General features: G+C 47.4%; 1 pseudogene; it reads left to right on the plus strand.

Moving 5' to 3' along the window:
• LOC119353698 overlaps positions 1-15,696 on the plus strand; it is a 72,631-nt pseudogene extending 56,935 nt beyond the window's left edge.
• The last annotated feature ends 299 nt before the right edge of the window (positions 15,697-15,995 follow it).

Consider the following 15,995-nt stretch of genomic DNA (forward strand, 5'->3'; position numbering starts at 1 on the left):
TAGAGGGATGGCCGGGGCGGCGGCGGACCGACGGTGGGGAGTGTTTTTGGGGCGGGCGGGGCGGTGCACCGCCGGCCGCGGGCGGCGGGGGGCTGCTGTTTGGCCGGTGGTGGCTGGGGGCTCAAGGGGGTGGAGGTTGAAGATGAACCATAGGCCCTTGATTTCGTATCCAACGGCTGCAAAATCGACTGACCAGAGATGAAAAAGTCAGTCGACCGGCGTGTAGCCTCATCTTGCTAGTGCGTTCAGTTTCAACAGCAAAATTCAGTTTCGACAGCAAAATTCAGTTTCGACAGTTAAGTTCAGTTTCGACAGTTAAGTTCAGTTTCAACAGTTAAATTTAGTTTCGACAGTTAAGTTCAGAGATGAGCGGCTGATGTATTTTACATCTAGCACTTTGTACACTTAGCTATCCAAAGAGGTCGACATGGCTTCGCCAAAGAGGTTGTACACTTGTTGCATCTATTTTTTTACTCTACATGTTATATATTTGTCCACTGAGCACTCGTAGTAATGGGAAATATGATTATTTTATCCTACTATATGACAAGCAGTGAGGTACCAGGCAACTTAGCTATCCGTGATGGACTCTCTTGAACGCCATCATTACTTATTTCTGCGCTTTTGAGCTGTGCATTTGTCGATGGGCCTGGGAGTTGATCTAGTATGGCAGTGGCCTGGGTCCAAAGTAATAGAAGTAGCACAAAACATTTTTTTAGTGTAGGATTTTCCTTGCTCAAGCCTGCCTACTAGAATCGCCAGTGCTTGAAAGGAAAAGTGAATGAAAAACATCGGAATTGGAAAGTTTCCTATGGTACTACTTTTCATGAATTTGGTGCAAAGGAATGGAGCAAAGGAAAACTGTAGGATTTGTTCCTTTAGTGTCTCCTTGAAAGAAAAACCGTAGGAATTCTAATTTCCAGTTCTCCTCCTTTTCATATTCCTATTCATCTAGCACAAGACTAAGAGATAGTACCGTAATAGCATTATAACCGTACATTTTCTTGTGGTTTGACTTAATCTCACCATGCTTTTTTGCATCCTGTGATCTTCCAATTGTTGTGAATCAAACACCCAGATAGGCAGAAATCCTGTGTTTTTAAATTCTCTATTTTGCACGTGCATTCCTATCCTATTCCTGTCTATTTCCTATCCCTACATTGTTAGAATCCTCAAATTCAAACAAGCCCTTACTCAATTACTTCTGTTACAGATATGTGTCAAAGAAAACCTTGTGTGGTTTGTTCTGCTCCTGTGGCGCTATGTTCCACCCCAGCTCAGCTGCTCCAACGACGGAAGGGTTCACCATAGCAGGGATCCGCTCTCCAGACTGTCTTTCGCCGCCTCAGGTCTTCTTCCCCTCCGCCGGCAGCCATGGCAACTGCATTACCATCATCAACTGAGCAGATGACCTTGAGGACTACACGGGTCCGCAAGAGAGGTCACACTCTTCCGTGTCTGCTTACGTTATGCGTCGCTTAATATGATGACATGCTACATTATCGTCGTGTTCACCTATTAGACTCCGAGTCAGGTCCAAACTAATGCTGAAACTTGAGTTTTTAAATGGTTGTGGGGTACATATTGGGGCAATAATCAGTACTATCTGTCTACTATCTGGTTAATCTCCGGTGTCTACTATGAGTTTCATGTTGGGTGCAAACAAACATTAAAGGAGCCATTATCTGTATTTTTTAACTAAAGCTATTATCTGCCTACTATCATTGGTTTTGGGTCTATCCACAGTTTGCTACCATCACTCTGGATTTGTGCATGCACTCCTTACATAATCTCACTATGTTTTATTCCTATGCATGTCAGTTATTGTAGACAATGGAACTGATCATGTAGAGCAAAAGAGACGAGCCTTGCGTGGCAATAAAATTTCATGCAGACGTCATTCCATGGTGGGCGCAAAGGCAGCCCCCCTCCACCCATTTCGGATCGTAATCAAGAGGAAGATAACTGTTCTGAGGGGGATTCAGAAGGAGAAGACCACTCCTATATACCCCATGAGGTCTTCGCTCTAACTTGGCATGCTGATGTTGGTAATATCATGCATATGGTGCCTTGCATTGCTTACTGTATACATTAAAGATGTCATCTGCTTAGTTTAGACATGCTTTGTGTCAATGCCATCTGTTTAGTTTCTTTATCGTATATGTAAATCATGCAATGCCATCTTGTCTAGCCAGACATCATATATGTGAATTTTGCAATGCCACCCTGGTTAGCCAGTCATCTTATATGTGAACTATATCATGCCATCGTTTTTTATTACGTGTTAAATTTGTCAACAATTTTAGTACATTCAATTACTCTTCTTGTGCATCAGCCATTTGGCACAGTCATGGAAAAATCTGGAGTGGAAACAAGGTCTTCATAGCAGACAATGCTATCTGACGAAGCGCATGTCTTGCTGGTTACCGATAGCTCCTCAGAGGAGGATTCAGAGACAGATGACCAGTCATATTTCCCCCCGAGGTGCATGCCCTAACTCGGCAGGGTTATGTTGCTCATATCGTGCGTATGGTATCTTGCATTGCTATGTCATTTGCTTAGTTTAGACATGCTTTGTGTGAATGCCACCTGTTTAGTGTCTAATTACCATATATGTGAATTATGTAATGCCATCTTGTTGCAAGACATTATATATGTGAATTATGCAATGTTATCTTGTTGCAAGGCATTATGTATGTGAATTATGCAATGCCATGTGAGGGAGTCCTGGATTAGGGGGTCTGCGGACAGCCGACTATATTCTTTGGCCGGACTGTTGGACTATGAAGATACAAGATTGAAGACTTCGTCTCATGTCCGGATGGGACTCTACTTGGCGTGGAAGGCAAGCTAGGTAGTACGGATATGGATATCTCCTCCTTTGTAACCGACCTTGTGTAACCCTAACCCTCTCCGGTGTCTATATAAACCGGAGGGTTTTAGTCCGTAGGACAACAACAATAACATACAATCATACCATAGGCTAGCTTCTAGGGTTTAGCCTCTCTGATCTCATGGTAGATCTACTCTTGTACTACCCATATCATCAATATTAATCAAGCAGGACGTAGGGTTTTACCTCCGTCAAGAGGGCCCGAACCTGGGTAAAACTTCGTGTCCCCTGCCTCCTGTTACCATCCGCCTAGACGCACAGTTCGGGACCCCCCTACCCGAGATCCGCCGGTTTTGACACCGACATTGGTGCTTTCATTGAGAGTTCCTCTGTGTCGTCGCCGTTAGGCTTGATGGCTCCTACTATTATCGATAGCGATGCAGTCCAGGGTGAGACTTTCCTCCCCGGACAGATCTTTGTGTTCGGCGGCTTTGCACTGCGGGCCAATTCACTTGGCCATCTGGAGCAGACTGAAAGCTACACCCCTGGCCATCAGGTTAGGTTTGGAAGCTTGAACTACACGGCCGATATCCACGGAGACTTGATCTTCGACGGATTCGAGCCTCTGCCTTGTGCGTCACGCGGTCACAATGAGTACGATTTAGCTCTACCATCAGACAGTGTTCAGGAAATCGCACCGACAGCCGCTCCGACCCTCAATTCGGAGCCAGTTGTGCCTTCCGTGGATGGGTGGATGGACCCCACCACGGAGGCCTTACCCTCAGCGACGATCGAGCCGAACATCGACCTTACCTTGCACGAGAGCCGTATTTTTAAACTGCCGGATCTTTCTCCGGCCACGGACTCCGAACCGCCTGCACCCGATCCTATTGAATCCGATTGGGCGCCGATCATGGAGTTTACCTCCACGGATATTTTTTAGCACTTGCCCCTTGGCGACATACTGAACACACTAAGGTCCCTCTCCTTGTCAGGAGGATCCTGGCCGAACTATGACCGGCAGGATTGGGATGCGGATGACAAAGAAATTCACCGCCCACCCACCACCCACTTTGTAGCCACTGTCGATGACTTAACCGACATGCTCGACCTCGACTCCGAAGACATCAACGGTATGGACGACGATGCAGGAGACGAACAGGAACCACTGCCCACAGGGCATTGGACGCCCACTTCATCACACGACGTATACATGGTGAACACACCAAAAGAAAACGATGACAAGGAACAGAAGGATGCAACGAAGGGTTGTCCCCTCGAGAAGCAGTCAAAGCGGCGGCGTAAGCGCCGCTCCAAATCCCGCCTCGACAGAAACAACGATCATATAGACCCAGCGTTAGAGTAGGGTGAAGCATCGCCGGATCACGGCAATACGGAGAATCAAACCGAACAACCTGACTCTGTCAAAGATAATAGTCCGGACGACCTCACACCGGACAGACACTCGGAGCAACAGAATGCCCGTCAAAGGCTTGTTGCCACAGCGAGGAGTCTAAAAAAGCAGAAGCAAAGACTCAAAGCTGCACAAGACACACTCGGAATCAGATGGAGCAAAGTACTCAACGCAGCAGCGAAGTATGGAGGTAATCGCCCCAACAAGAGCTACCCAAAGCGGAAGTTGCTACCCGAATTCGATGATGAGGCCTTGGATCCCCCGCAACCAAAAATCGAAACGGCCATCTGGCCGGATAGACGTCCTCATGGCCAACATAGAGCGGCAAACAATGCCACACATAAGCCAATACACGATCCACGCGAAGGCTCGCATCAAAAGGATGGCGCAACCAGATCCATCTATGGACCAAGCAAGCGCGCTCCAGCATACGATGCAACACAACAAACATCCGAACAACGCGGTACACCCAGATACAGGGGTGCCGCATACCCCCTATGTTTCACCGATGAGGTGCTGGACCATGAATTTCCAGAGGGATTCAAACCCGTAAACATAGAGGCATACGATGGAACAACAGACCCTGGGGTCTGGATTGAGGACTATATCCTCCATATACATATGGCTCGAGGAGATGTTCTCCACGCCATCAAGTACTTACCCCTCAAGCTCAAAGGGCCAGCTCGGCACTGGCTTAAAAGCCTCCCCGAAAACTCCATTGGAAGCTGGGAAGAGCTCGAAGACGCTTTTCGGGCAAATTTTCAAGGGACTTATGTCCGACCTCCGGATGCGGACGATTTGAGTCATATAACTCAACAGCCCGGGGAGTCAGCCCGAAAGCTTTGGAACAGGTTTCTTACTAAAAAGAACCAAATAGTTGACTGTTCGGACGCTGAAGCCTTGGCAGCTTTTAAGCATAGCGTCCGCGACGAATGGCTTGCCAGACACCTCGGCCAAGAAAAGCCGAGAACAATGGCAGCATTAACAAGCCTCGTGACCCACTTTTGCGCAGGTGAGGACAGCTGGCTAGCCAGATGCAGCACCAATGACCCAAGTACATCCGAAGTTAGAGATGAAAACGGGAAATCACGACGCAGCAAAAATAATAAGCGTCAAAATAAAGAAGACAACCCGAAGAGCATGGCGGTAAACACCGGATTCAGAAGCTCTCGGCTAGGTCAGCAAAAGCCGCCCTATAAAGGCGCCAGAGATGAACTGTCCAGCCTCAACAAAATTCTGGACCAAATATGTTAGATCCATAGCACCCCGGGTAAACCCGCTAATCACACCCACAGAGAATGTTGGGTCTTCAAGCAGTCTGGCAAGCTCAATGCCGTACACAAGGGGGAGGATACACCAAGCGAAGACGAGGATGAGCCTCTCAAGCAAGACACTGGGGAACAAAAGAAATTTCCACCAGAAGTCAAAACAGTCAACGTGTTACACGTGATCAAGGGGATAAACAAAGCGACACTCCCAGATAAATATGCCCAAGGGCCTATCACCGTGGAGCCCTGCCACTGGTCGTTTCAACCGATCACTTTTGACCATCGGGATTACTCAGCAAGTATCCGGCGTGCAGGATGGGCTGCCTTGGTATTAGACCCAATAATTGACGAATACCACTTCACACGAGTCCTGATGGACGGTGGCAGCAGTCTAAACTTGATATATCAGGACACAATCCACAAAATGGGGATAGACCCAACGAAAATTTGCCTTAGCAATACTACCGTTAAAGGAGTAACGCCAGGCCCAGGGGCTCATTGCACGGGCTCCCTGCTACTAGAAGTTATATTCGGCTTCCTCGATAACTTTCGTAGCGAAAATTTAACCTTCCACATTGCTCCGTTCCAAAGTGGCTATCAAGCACTACTTGGACGTGAAGCTTTCGCTCGCTTTAATGCAATACCGCATTACACTTCCCTCACGCTTAAGATGCCCGGTCCATGTGGCATCATTATAGTAAATGGAAATATTGAGTGATCCCTGCGCGCCGAGGAGGGTGCGGCTGCCGCGGCAGCCGCACACTAAAACGGCCTCACCAACTAAAGTACTCGATAGGTCGTCAAGACCACGGACATGGTTAGATGAGTCCGGCGCAGCTATATGAAATTCGTACAGGTTAGATGGCCACACCCCTCTCATAAACACAAGGGGCTCAACGTGCGCAGACAAGTGGCAATTTTTATTCATCTTGAAATTTACATGGTTTCTTTAAAACCTACCTTTTTGCACGACAACTTTTCACCTAAGTTCCTCTCTTTTACAGATGACTATAGTGCTACACCCGTCTAGGATACGGCACAACAGAGACACAGGTGCAGACGTGCAGCAGGGACCTGTCCCAAGGATTCTTTTTAGATTAAGACCCTGTGTCAACCTTTTTTACTGTCTCTTGTTGATACACATCCCTCGGATTCTCAATACAATTGAGAAGGATGCTGGCGTCTTGGCATGTGGCCACATCAAAATAATGCACGTACCTGGACACCAGGGGCTTCTTACAAAGGGCACTATTTAGGCCCGGTTTATACCATAAAGACCGAATACCTTAGGGAGTGTTCGGCGTCGCGAGTTTGGCCTTATATGCATCAGCTCCGAATCATGTCTTTGGTAAAATGTCGGGTTTGCCTGGCTCCTATGTTTTGGTACCTTACGTTCAGCTCTATCGTCTAAGGTAGCACTAGGAGAACTACTGCGATTTTGCCCCGGGTCATCCGGACGAGCACCTCAGTAGAGAAAGCCGAAAACTGACTGTCATGATATAGCGTGAGACTGGTCAACCACTCGATGACCTATCGGAATGTTAGAATTCCTCCTCCTTAACGAAGGGCCGTTTCCCGGCCAAGCATGTACGCACACCGAATTCGGGAGAGTGCGGAGCCAACATGGGCTATATAGTAGCCCCTCCATCAAACTCCTATGACTAAGTGAAAGTGTTAAAGCATTATAGTCCAGCTGCCTCGTTCGCTGCGCTATCACCTCCTTAATAGGACCAAGACGTTGGGTTAAGTGTGAACACATGTCTTCTGCGAACACCTCCGCATTATATGCGTGGGGGCTGAAGCCGACGACTGCAATCTTTCAGGTTATACACATGTATACATAAACGGCCGGACAGGAGGCATCATATTACTTTCAGGCAAAAGTATAAACACAACCTTAATAAATTTCATAAAAACATTGTGTTTACAATGGGAATACATGTCACTCAAACATAATATTCTTCGAGCACTAGGCCCCTATCAAACAAGCACCCTCGAGAACCTCTTCGAAATAGTGCTCGGCAGCCACTCGGCCTATGGCCGAACCCTGCACCATAACAGTGGTAGCATCCATCTCCGCCCAGTATGCTTTAACACGGGCAAGGGCCATCCGCGAGCCTTCTATGCACACCGACCTCTTCATCGCATTGATGCACGGCACCGCACCAAGGAACTGTTGCACTAAGCTGAAATAGCTGTTCGACTTCGGCTTTTCCGGCCACAGCTGATCCACGACAGACCTCATGGCGAGTCCGGACAACCTATTTAGTTCGGCCCATTCGGCTAGCTGATCAGTCAATGGAAGCGGACGCTCTGGAATGTTGAATTACGACCAGAACAGCTTGTCCACTTCACGATCTGTTTGACCTTGGAAGTATTTGGCTGCATCGACAGCGCTCGCCTCCAAGTCCATATATGCGTCTGCCGAACTCCACAGCCGATCCAGAGGGGCATACCATGGATCTCCAAACTTCCTCCGCAGCATGAAGGGCTTCCCAGCCGCAATATCCCCGGCTTGACGCAGCTCCTCCTTCTTCGCTCTCATAGCAGAGCAGGTGTCTTTGTTCGCCATCGTGGCCTTTTCAAGGTCCGTTGCCTTCACTCGGTTTTCTTTTTCAAGGAACTGGCAACGGTCGGCAGTGTCTTTTAACTTTACGGCCATCTTGGCCATCTTCTCTTTGCTCTTGCAATGCGCGGCCTTCTCGGCTTTCAACTCTTCGGCCGCCTTCAAAGCAGCCGCATTACTAATCCTTGCTTGTTCTTTGGCTCGGGCAAGTTCCGCCCGCAGGGTTTCCATGGTGGCAGCTCCATCTATAGTCACAACATATTAAAGATACTGGCATCATGCTGCTCTTACTATGTGGCATTCACCAGAAAATAACACTTACCCTGTGCCTCGTCAAGCCTCTTGTTAACAAGCTCGATGTCGGCATCCGCCGCATCCAGTTGCCGCTTCAGTTCGGCAAACTCATGAGTCCGGGTAGCCACCGGAGCTCCCACTACCTGCACATTAAAGCGGTATGGTTATTGCCTAGGACTACGATCCTCTGTTTGCCGCTGTTCTTGGTGACAACCAGAGTCTCAGGGGCTACTATCTACATAGGGCACACCTAAAAATGTGCGGTACCATCACAAATGTACATCATTTTACGTGCCTCAAAGCCCATCAGTAGACTCATAAAGGCATCATGCAACCCACTTTTCGGCGGATGAGATCCTTTCCATCACCGTACCCATCAATGTACGGTGTTCTTCTGAGATGGCCGCTCGCTCCAACAGCTCTCTCAGTACGTCCGACCGCATACCAGACGGTGCCGGACTCTTCTGTTTGCTCTCTTCGAGAGCCGGACGCTGGGGACTTCGGGTGACTATAGGATTATCTTCTGGCCTCACTGGATCCGGAGAGGCCCTCCGTGACGACACTTTAAGGTTGCCCGTTTCTTGAGAAGAGGAGTCCGGGGGAGGCATTTCGCTCTCCATCATCTCCGGAAGAAGATCCCCCGAAGACGAGCTCTGCTGAGAAGGGCAAAGATCCGAACTGCAAGATAAATACTTCGGTTATTTTCCTCAGAGGTAAGGTAATATATCTTCACTATTAAAGTACTTTTTAATTACTTACAACTCGTTAGAGGGCTGATCCCCGTGCGGACTTTGTGCGGCAAGAGCACCCTCCAAGGCAGGACCCTCTGGTGGAGATTTCTTCTCCCGCTTGGAAACCTTGGTTTCCGGATCTTCAGAGGTAGTCCTCTTCCTTCCCCGGGGTGAGAGAATGTCCAATTCCTCCCCTCGGTTATCCTCCCTCACGGAGGCGCTCGTTCCCTCGGTCGGAATAGGTAGCGGTGGAGGCCCGCTTTCGCCCTCATTATTCCCCCCTTTGTCTTCCTTTGAGGGCTCCGGGCAAGGTGCTAGCTCGAGCATCTTTTCCAGTACCGGATTTTCCAAACCCTCAGGAAGGGGGGCCGAACACCGAATCATGTTCGCCTTTGTTATCCAGTCCTGGTCAAAGAGCGATTTCTCAGAATAACGTCATGATAAATGAAAGACGATGTGTTCGGCTAGAGGATAACTTACTTGGTCGGCGGTGCGGTTGCTGTTCAGGCCCACATCCTCGGTAGTATCCGGACACTCTATTTGGGGTCTGAAGAATGATCTATACATCTCCTCGTGCGGCAGGCCGAGGAAATATTGAATAGCGCGTGGTCCTTCTGGGTTGAACTCCCACATGCGAAGAGGCCGACGTTTGCATGGCTGGATTCGTCGGACCAGCATGACTTGCATTACCATAATCAAACTTAAATCTCCTTCGAAGAGATTTTGAATGCGGCTTTGCAATATAGGCACGTCCTTGACGGGACCCCAGCTCAGCCCTCTGCTAATCCATGACATCAGTTGTGGTGGAGGGCCTAAGCGGAAAGCAGGGGCAGCCACCCACTTGGCACTTCTGGGAGCTGTGATGTAAAACCACTCCCGTTGCCATAATCTGGACACCTTTGGAATAGAACCCTTTGGCCATGGAGCTCCGGCAATCCTGCTTATTAATGCGCCTCTGCACGCTACATGCTGCCCCTCGACCATCTTCGGCTTCACGTCAAAGGTCTTGAGCCATAGGCCGGAGTGAGGGGTAATGCGGAGGAAGGCCTCACATACAACAATAAATGATGAGATGTGGAGAAAGGAGTCTGGGGCCAGATCGTGGAAATCTAGCCCGTAATAAAACATCAGCCCCCTAATGAAGGGATCCAGAGTGAGGCCTAGACCTCGGAGGAAGTGGGAGATGAACACGACGTCTTCGTTGGGTTCAGGAGTAGGGACGACCTGCCCTCGAGCAGGCAGCCTATGCGAAACCTCGGTGGTCAGGTATCTGGCCTCCCTCAACTTCTTGATGTCTTCTTCCGTAACAGAGGAGGGCATCCACCGTCCTTGAAGGCTAGATACGGACATGATTGAAGATCCGGAGCACCTGACCTGGGCTTTGGGTGTTAGAACTCGAGGCGGGGGAATGATTCGATTGAGCACGGGAGGGAAAAAAGTAAAAGCCTTGTCCCTTTATAAAGAGGGTAAATATCAAGCGTCCTCCCCATAGCCGTTTGGAACTTGCCTATAATCTAGGAGTCCTAGATACGGTTGGGTTACCCACGACCGTATTGATGAGAATCCTATAATTAGGGGAGCACGATATCTGCTTTGACAAGACGTGTCAAGAAACCGCCTTGCGTTATGTGTGAGGTTGGTTGAAGAAAAACGGTTCGAATAATTACCGGGCCGTGGCATAATGTCGTGTTGCCGAAACATGTCAGCAAATTAGATTTGTGGAAATATTATTTTCTCTACGGTGGTATGTGGAACTTATTTTGCAGGGTCAGACACTATCCTTGTATTCAAATCCTTCCGTGATGTATTCGGAGGAGGAACCCGCCTTGCAATGCTGAAGACAATACTGCGCGCCGGACTCATCGTCATTGAAGCCTGGTTCAAGGGCTACTGAGGGCGTCCTAGATTAGGGGGTCTCCGGATAGCCGGACTATATTCTTTGGCCGGACTGTTGGACTATGAAGATACAAGATTGAAGACTTCGTCTCGTGTCCGGATGGGACTCTACTTGGCATGGAAGGCAAGCTAGGTAGTACGGATATGGATATCTCCTCCTTTGTAACCGACCTTGTGTAACCCTAACCCTCACCAGTGTCTATATAAACCAGAGGGTTTTAGTCTGTAGGACAACAACAATAACATACAATCATACCATAGGCTAGCTTCTAGGGTTTAGCCTCTCTGATCTCGTGGTAGATCTACTCTTGTACTACCCATATCATCAATATTAATCAAGCAGGACGTAGGGTTTTACCTCCGTCAAGAGGGCCCGAACCTGGGTAAAACTTCGTGTCCCCTGCCTCCTGTTACCATCCGCCTAGATGCACAGTTCGGGACCCCCTACCCGAGATCCGCCGGTTTTGACACGGACACCATGCTATTTAGGCAAGCGTCATATATGTGAATTATATCATGTCGTCCTTTTTTGTATTTCTCATTGCTTTTGTCGACAATGTTTGTATATTCAACTGCTCTTCCTGTGCATCAGCCATTTGAATTGGTGATGGAGAAATCTAGAGTGAAAACAAGGTCTTCAGAGCAGACAACGCTACCTGCTGAAGCAGATATCTTGCTGGTTACAGATAGCTCTTTAGAGGAGGATTCAGAGGCAAATGACCAGTCCTATTATCCCCCTGAGGTGTATGCTCAAACTTGGCAGGGTTATATTACTCATATAATGCATATGTTGTATTGCAATGTTTAGTTTTTACATCATATACACAATATTGAATGCCATCTCCTTAGTTGACACATCATATATGCGATTGCCCTCTGCTCACTTCCTTAGTATATAAATCATATATTTGAATTATGTCATGCCATGATGTTTACATAGACAGCATGTATCTGAATTATGGCATGCCAACCCATTTTCTAAAGACATAATATAGTTATATCATCTCATTCTGTTTACATAGTCATCATATTTTAAATTATGTCATTCTGTCCGTGAATTATATCATGCCATCATGTTTCCATCGACGACATGTTTGTGATTTATGGCATGCCAACCACTTTAATAGACACATCGTATAGTTATATCATGTCATCCTGTTTACATAGTCATCATAATTTGAAGTATGTCATTCTATCCTGTTTAGTTAGCCATCATACATGTGAAATTGTGTCATGCTATCCTGTTTAATTAGCCATCATATATGTGAAATTATGTCCTGCTATTCTGTTTGCTTAGACAACATAAATGTGAATTATTTCATGCCCTGTTTTCTTCCCTACTATCCATTGCACATGTCTATCTTACAATGTCTGTATATTCAATTACTTTTCTTGTTTATCAGCCATTTCAATTGGAGGGAGTGATGGCAGTATCTGTGGGAGTAAAAACACGGTCTTCAGAAAAGATCATGCTACTTGTTGATGCAGATAGAACCACGGTTGTAATTTCCCAAGAACTAGCCCCACCACACATAACCCACACTCATGCAGATTATGCCCCTACCCAGTTGGATAGAGAACCAGCTACACACCTTCTAACCCCAACCCCAGCAGATAGACACCCAGTTCCCGTTGACACAGCACCGTCTCCACCATAGAGCACCCAAACACGAGCAGTTAGTAAGGCAACTGCAATGCCCAAATCACGAGGACCACCACTCTGAACCCGAAGTCAACGCTTAAAGCAGAAGAAGAATTGTTCTCAGGTCAGGTTCCATAGCTATGGTTCATACTACTTTGCTCTTGCATCACTGTATTTACTGATACCAACTAATTTCAAATTTGAAGGATGCAATTGAAACTCCAATGGCGCAGCAGGTATGTTTTAAACCTATTTCTTCAACGTGTTTGGCTGTTTGCTGTTGTAACTTGCTCTATGTTGATTTCAGTTTCAATTGAATAAACAGTTATGTTCTCATGCCATGCACACTACAAGTGTTGTTATTGTTGTGTAGTTTCCCACACTTATATTCTGTCTATGCTGCTTTGTCTTAAATAGATATGATTCGAACTGTATCTATCTTGATTTGGCAACATAAACTAGAATGATATAGACCATACAGTGACCATACTACATAGATATATGTTTGTTTCATGCTGTTATCCTGTCCACCTTACTACTGATCTGGTTTACCAAAATGAGTTTCATATACTACATTGTAAACCTGAAATGTGTTTGTTTGTTTCTCTTTTATAACGCGGATAAAATATTGGAGAAGAGTACCCTGTTATGCAATGGTAAAGGAAGTAATGCAGATAAGGTTCAAGATAGTGAGACATCCCTGTTGGTCTCCAAGAAAGCTGATAAAAACTATACTGAAGATAGTGAGACAACCCCAAAGTCCTGTCTTGATGTAGTGTTCGCATTACTGGCTACCACTGCTGGCACCAGCTCTTCGAACTCGTTGCCTGAATCAGTTCGGCTTCTTGAGTCTCAACTTCAAGTTGAAAGACATCGATCAGATGTTATGCGGCAGGAAGCCGAAGGACTGAGGAAGTCCCTGCAGAATTCAGATGCATACTTTCTGGTGCAACAGCAAGCGCTGGAGGACTTAAGTGCCAAATAAGAGAAAGTTAATAAGCTTGCTAAGCATCTTGCCAGCATTATGGGTACCCAGGATATTGTTTCTTGAGCTATTCTGAAGTGGTTTCAGTCTTGGACTTGTTTTGCTGCGTCGTTTATATGCTGTTGTGTTCCCTATATTTGCACTGGTGGCGAACTTTGATGCCAAGTGGATGTAATATGTGTAATAGCCGTGATAGCCTAGTGTAAGTTGCTTGCTTATTTATTTCCTTGTTTTCTTGTTTATTTGTTTGCTTGTAGTCAGTGTAGTTCTTTTTCTGCGGTTTGCTAGTGGCTGCAATAACCTATTTTTTAAAACTAGGCCACAATAACCATGGGCTAATATTTACTGTAGTGACACTGGGTCTCCTACGGGCCGTAGAAACAGTGGGCCTTCTACGGGCTGTATAAATAGCGGGCCTTCTACGGGCCGTAGAAACAATGGGCCTTCTACGGGCCGTATCATCAATGGGCCTTATACGGGCCGTATGATCGATTGGCCAAACATGGGCCAAACAGACCGCATTCTGGCCGTAAACAGGCTAGAGTTGGAATCGTCCGTTCATGGGCTGACCATAACGGGCCATCGTTAATAGGCCGTATTTGATGACGCTATGAAAACGGCCCAACATATTAACGGACCACAAACGGGCCGACTATAACCACGGGCTGAATTTGGCCACAAGCAGAAAATGACAGTAACGGGCCGTTAGTAAAAGAATGCTGGAAAATAGCCCAAGAATAAATGGGCTCTGAGAAGGCTGAAAGATAACATGGGCTGGAAACGGCCAACGGAATAACGGGCCGTTAATGGGTATAAAGTGATACACTGTTCTTTACGGGCCAGTTTCACCACAGGCCGTTAATGGGTGTAAAGTGATACACTATTCATTACGGGCCAGTTTCACCACGGGCCGTTAATAGGCCAAGAGTTACATAGGGCCTCATATGGGCCGAAAGACGTCATGGGCCATACATGGGCCAGAAGTGAAAACAGGCTGGAATCATATTTGATGGCCCAGATGATGCTACTGGGCCTAATTCGAATAGGGCGTAACGGGCCTTGGGTTAGCGGGCTATAAATGTGCTATATGCGAACAGGCCGTTAACAGGCTTTCCATGGGCTGGGCCGCCACCTTTTGACCAAGTCAAACAGGCCGGCCTTTTCATAGGAATGGACCTCTGTTGGGCCGTGCCACGTGTCGACGTATCATAGGCGCCTTCTGTCCAATGAGTGGATGACATCTGTCCCAGCGATGAGCTGACACGTGTTTCCTCTAGCCAATGATGATTTTACACGTGGAAAATCCCCATTGGTCGGGGCTGTTAACGGGTTATCGGATCCAAAACCTGACCCGATAGCTTAACGACGTTCCGTTATGGTGGATGCCACGTGTCGGTCACCCTTGACGAAAGCACTTCTGTGACGCGCGATTTATCATCATGGAAGTGGACACTTCTGTGATGATAATTTTGCTAATGTCATGGAACACTTCTACGACAGCACATGTATGACTATCTTGATTCTATCATAAAATCGTCATGGATGTACATGCATGACAGAAAACGCGACCTACTATGACACACATATCATCACGGAAGTGTATTTTTTTGTAGCGAGGGCGAAGCGCTCAAGGAGAAGGCCAAGGTCAAGGCATAGGTGCGGGTGTTTGAGAATAGTAGGAAGGCCGACAATGCCGCCTCAATGACCGACCTCGCCATGAAGTGGAAGGCTGGGACTGGCATGCCAAGGTCACCGAGGTTGAGGCCGCCAAGGCTGTCGCCATCCGCGATGCCGAGCTGCAGATGGAGGTTAAGACGAAGAACGTGCTCTGCCAAACTGACAAGCTCAAGGTCGAGCAGCTCAGCAAGTCCACAGTACATTAGAACACACAGGTTGGTTATGCAATAAGCATGTATAAAATATAGTACTAGGGACAAGAGAAATTCATACTTATTAACATCATCATTTTATATTTTGTAGGTTCAAGAATCGAACATGCTCTTGTACAGCTGGCAGAAGGCGGCAGATACGACATTGTATAAGGAGATGAAGGCGGCGGTGAGGTGAAGCGGCTGAGCAGAAACACATGCATATCTTGATATGGGAGGAAAGGGAGGGAGATAAGGTGAGGGTTAGCGGTGCAACATGCCACACGAGGAAAGGGGTGAAGAGATGACCTTGAGGAGGGAAGTGAGCTTGGTCCATGGCATGGGTCAGAGTAGAGGAAGGTTGATCCATGGTTTGGCCAAAGGGGTGATGAGCGAGGGAGAAGTAGAAGGCCCCCTCTCATATCTTGGTGCACGAGCAAGTCTGTCAAGGTGGAAGAAGCCTGTCATTTCATGACGGCGTTGGTGACCTTGGCGTGA

The sequence above is a fragment of the Triticum dicoccoides genome, chromosome 1A (assembly GCF_002162155.2).
Source record: "Triticum dicoccoides isolate Atlit2015 ecotype Zavitan chromosome 1A, WEW_v2.0, whole genome shotgun sequence".
NCBI lineage: Eukaryota > Viridiplantae > Streptophyta > Magnoliopsida > Poales > Poaceae > Triticum > Triticum dicoccoides.